We start from the raw sequence: 5,314 nt of genomic DNA on the forward strand, positions 1-5,314 counted from the left end.
GGCCCATGTACTACTTTTAAGTTTTATTTAATATTAATAATAAATATATTAATAATAATAATAATAACAATATAATTAATAACAATAATATTAATAATACTAGTAATAAATAAATGATAATAATTATATTATTAATTTTAATGATAATAAAATGTATCATTTTCTAATAGTAATAATGATCATATTTGTAATTGTAAGTATATAGATAAAATACTAAATATAATAATAGAATTAATTATATCGTTAATAATAATAATATCAATTAATAAAGTGTAATAAAAAATAATAATATGATAATCATAATTATAAAAATGACAATAATAATATTATTAATGATAATAATAATAATGATTTTTAATGATAAAGGTAATAATAATTTGATAATTATACAAATAATAATTAAGATATATACTGTTATTTGTATCAAATTTCATACCCATAATTTTATATTACAATTAATAATGTTAATAACAAAGATATTAATAAATAATAATAATAATAAATAATAATAAAATTAATATAACATTTATCTTAATTTATAATTTAATATATTAATATTTTAATTCATTAAATATGTAATATTTACTAGTTATATAACATATATATTTAATAACATACATTTAATATTTAATATTTATATGTTTTAACACCATATACATGTAATCATTAATTATATAAAAATGATATTCATATATATATATATATATATATATATATATATATATATATATATATATATATACACTACATATTTAATTACACAAAATTGTTTGTGAATCGTCGGAATTGGTCGAAGGGTAAATGTATGTATGAACATAATTTAAAATCCTTGAGATTTAACTTAACAAACTTTGCTTATCGTGTCAGATATATATAAAGATTGAAGTTTAAATTTGGTCGGAAATTCCCGGGTCATCACATATATTATATTCACATGCAAAATGGACTTGTAATTTTTGTTCCGATGACTCGTACGTTTACGCTCAACTTATGTCCGGGTTCCAGTTTCTCAAACGCATCTTCGTACGCTTAGAAAACTGATAATGCTAAAAACAAACATATATTTCATAGCATTATTCCTCAAGAAAGACAAGCTTTTAGTTGAAATTGTTCTATTTACAAGTGATATTCGTTTAAATAATAAAAGGTGAAGACAAAAGACAGATTCGACGAATTGAAGACGCAAACGATCAAAAAGCTCAAAAGTACAAAATACAATCAAAGTGGTTCAAATTATTGATGAGAAACGTCTAAAAGTTACAAGAGTACGAGCCGCAAAACGCAAAGTACAAGATATTAAATAGTACGAAAGGACGTTTGAAAATCTGGAACCGGGACCAGAGTCAACTCTCAACACGCGACGCAAAGGACTAAAAATTACAAGTCAACTATGCACATAAATATAATATAATATATAAATAATTCTTAAAATTATATATATATATATATATATTATATTTATTTATTAAAACCGTCGGCAAATAAAAAACAAAAGTATGTGAGCTGTAAAAGAAGGCCATGCGATCGCATGGCCAGGAAGACCAAAAACCAAGCGATCACATGGTGCACTGTATCAGCTCAGGTCCTATAAAGTTCGCGTGTTTTGGCCGAAAATAAAAAACCTTTTTCTAATCTAACTCTCACTCTCAACGATATATATATATATATATATATATATATATATATATATATATATATATATAATTTATAATTTTAATTTAAGATTAATAATAATAAGGGTATGTTAGCGAATGTTGTAAGTGTGTAAGTCAAAATTTTGTCCGTGTAACGCTACGCTATTATTAATCATTGTAAGTTATGTTCAACCTTTTTAAATTAATGTCTCGTAGCTAAGTTATTATTATGCTTATTTAGATCGAAGTAATCGTGATGTTGGGCTAAAATATTAAAGACGGGGTAATTGGGCTTTGGACCATAATTGGGGTTTGGACAAAAGAACGACACTTGTGGAAATTAGACTATGGGCTATTAATGATCTTTATATTTGTTTAATTGAATGATAGTTCGTTAATTTAATATAAAAATTACAATTGGACGTACCTATAAATAACCACATACACTCGATCGGACACGATGGGCGGAATATTTATAAGTACTAATAATCGTTCATTTAACCGGACACGGGAATGGATTAATAGTCAATGGACTTATTAAAACAGGGGTGAATTACATACAAGGAAAATTGGTGTAATTATAGTTTAAGTCCCCAATTGGTTGGAATATTTGACTTCGGATATAAGGATAATTTGACGAGGACACTCGCACTTTATATTTATGACTGATGGACTGTTATGGACAAAAACCAGATAGACATATTGAATAATCCAAGACAAAGGACAATTAACCCATGGTAATAAACTAAAATCAACATGTCAAACATCATGATTATGGAAGTTTAAATAAGCATAACTCCTTTATTTCATATTTCATCGCATTTTTATTTACTGTCATTTTATTTATTGCACTTTTAATTATCGTACTTTTTAATTATCGCAATTTTATTTATCGCACTTTAATTATTGTTATTTACTTTACGCTTTAAATTAAGTTTTATTTAATATTTTTACATTAGGTTTTAACTGCGACTAAAATTTTAAAATCGACAAACCGGTCATTAAACTGTAAAAACCCCCTTTTATAATAATAATACTACTTTTATATATATATATATATATATATATATATATATATATATATATATATATATATATATATACAAATATAGTTTTAAAAATATAGCGTTAAACTTGGCTAGTTCCCTGTGGACGAACCAGACTTACTAAAAACTACACTACTGTACGGTTAGGTACACTGCATATAAGTGTTGTAGCAAGGTTTAGGTATATCCACTCTATAAATAAATAAATAACTTGTGTAAAATTGTATCGTATTTAATAGTTTTTCATAATAAATATATAACTATTTCGTATACACATCCACGCACATCAAGTATTTTTGGCGCCGCTAAAAAAAAGATTTTATTAAGTTTTAATTTCTTTTTGTAAAAATACTTTTAGATATTAAAAATACAAAAATATAAAAAGAAAAACAAAATATATATATTTTTAAGAGTTGTTCAAAATATATAAAATTATAAAGTAATTTTTATTTCTATTTTAGTTTTTAAATATAAGTTTTATTTCATTTATATAAATATTTTATATGAATATTAAAACAGAAAAAAATATATAAAGTATTCGGGCTACACTGTAGCAGCCCAATTTGTGATCTGAATATATGGGCCATGCGACCGCATGAGACAGTCTGACACGCCTGATACTTCTGCCGACAGCATTAATTACGGGGTATTATTAATAATAATTATTAATCAACCCTAATTAGGGTTTAGTTTTATATAAATTAATTTTAGTTTTATTTATTTTATATTTTTAAGTTTTAATTAGTTTTAATAAATATATAAACTTAATACTTTTATAAAATAATAATATAAAAATAATATTTTTATAAAATTGTAATTTTATCACTTTTTATATCTTTTTATAAATTGTATATTTTAATCGTGTATTCGTAATATTTGTATTTTTTTTCCTTCGTACTTAGTTTTAAACTTAGTTTTTGCCGTAGTTATTTTTTTTTTCTAGATTTTTAGGCTTTGCCGTAAAATCTCTTAAGTGCTTTTTCTTAAGACTAAGACTTAGGCACTATAGAATTTTACGACGTTGTTTATCGCTTTAATTTTTAAATAAATTTTAGTACCTTTTAAGTTATTGCCGTTTTGGATATAGAATTTATTTTAAGCTTTAATACTTTTAGACGCAACTTTTAATTCTTAGTTTTTAGACTTTTAAGTTTCGACGCGCTACGTTCTTTTTATTATTTTTCGACCTTTTATTTTTTGACGTTTTTCGACACGCTCTTTTTCTTTCTTATTTCTCACCCCTTTAGTTTTTAGGACATAGAATTTTCTATTTCTTCTCTAAAATTTCAAAACGAAAAATTATTTTAAGCGGTTAAATTAATAGACATCCAAAATTTTCTTGTTCGTAGTAATAGTTGGATTTGTTAGTGGCGAGTTGTGGGCTTCCGATTTAAAGGGTCCTGGCTACCTGCTGCATCTATTAGCTATTTGAAACGTGGGCAAAATCAGAAAAGTCTATTAATTTGATAACTTATATAATTTTTATTTTTTTTACTAATAGGATATTCAGTGAATGCACCGAGCAAAACGTTCACCACCTTTCATACGTTCACCACCTGTAACTCGATCAAGACATCTAGCCAATATTGTCGCCGTTGATTTTTCTTTAGAATCGTCATCCAGTTGACCAAGTACTCCAATTCAAATTTCCGATAATCCATTTTTTGAACCCGACCTCACAATTGAGAATCCGGAGGATATTCAGGGACAATTCAGAGATCCTGAACCACTAATCATTCCTCCTGAACCACAAATCACTCATCCAGAAATTGTCGAGGAAGAAACCATTAAATCATAATCCTTTAGTGATTCAGATTCAACAAATTCAATCATGGAAAATCTGGAACCTCTAAGTATGGAAGACCGAATGAGAGCTAAACGCACTGGCCAAGGTCACGCAATTACTCAACCAGACATTAATGCGCCAGATTATGAAATCAAAAGACAAATCCTACACATGGTAACTAATCAATGCCAATTTAGTGGTGCGCCGAAGAAAGATCCAAACGAACATCTTCGCACCTTTAATAGGATATGTACTCTATTTAAAATCAGAAAAGTAGAGGATGAACAGATATATCTCATGTTATTTCCCTGGACTTTAAAGGGAGAAGCCAAAGATTGGTTAGAATCGTTACCTGAAGGGGCGATTGATACATGGGATGTTTTAGTTGAAAATTTTCTTAAACAATTTTTTCCGGCATCTAAAGCCGTGAGACTTCAAGGAGAAATTGTTACGTTCACACAGAAGCCAAATGAAACTTTATATGAAGCATGGACAAGATTTGGAAAATTGTTGAGAGGATGTCCTCAACATTGTTTAGACACTTATCATATAGTACAAATATTCTACCAAGGATGCGACATCACTACAAGAAAAGATATTGATATAGCAGCTGGTGGTTCCATTATGAAGAAAACCACAACTGAAGCTTACAAAATTATTGATAACACTGCTTCCCACTCACATGAGTGGCACCAAGAAAAAGATATCGTTAGATCATCTAAAGCAGCTAGAGCTGATTCTAGCCATGACTTTGATTCCATTTCCGCAAAGATAGATGCTGTCGAGAGACGAATGGAAAACATGACTAAGGATATTCACTCAATACGAATTAGTTGTGAGCAGTGTGG

At 27.2% G+C, this 5,314-nt stretch overlaps 1 non-coding gene across 1 annotated transcript; it reads right to left on the reverse strand.

The window, feature by feature from the left end:
• Positions 1-4,895: 4,895 nt before the first annotated feature.
• On the reverse strand, positions 4,896-5,002 carry LOC139878998 (small nucleolar RNA R71). The gene has a single exon (XR_011769855.1). It is a non-coding gene; the product is annotated as a small nucleolar RNA R71 (small nucleolar RNA).
• Between the last annotated feature and the right edge of the window lie 312 nt (positions 5,003-5,314).

The sequence above is a fragment of the Rutidosis leptorrhynchoides genome, chromosome 11 (genome assembly GCF_046630445.1).
Source record: "Rutidosis leptorrhynchoides isolate AG116_Rl617_1_P2 chromosome 11, CSIRO_AGI_Rlap_v1, whole genome shotgun sequence".
Taxonomy (NCBI): Eukaryota; Viridiplantae; Streptophyta; class Magnoliopsida; order Asterales; family Asteraceae; genus Rutidosis; species Rutidosis leptorrhynchoides.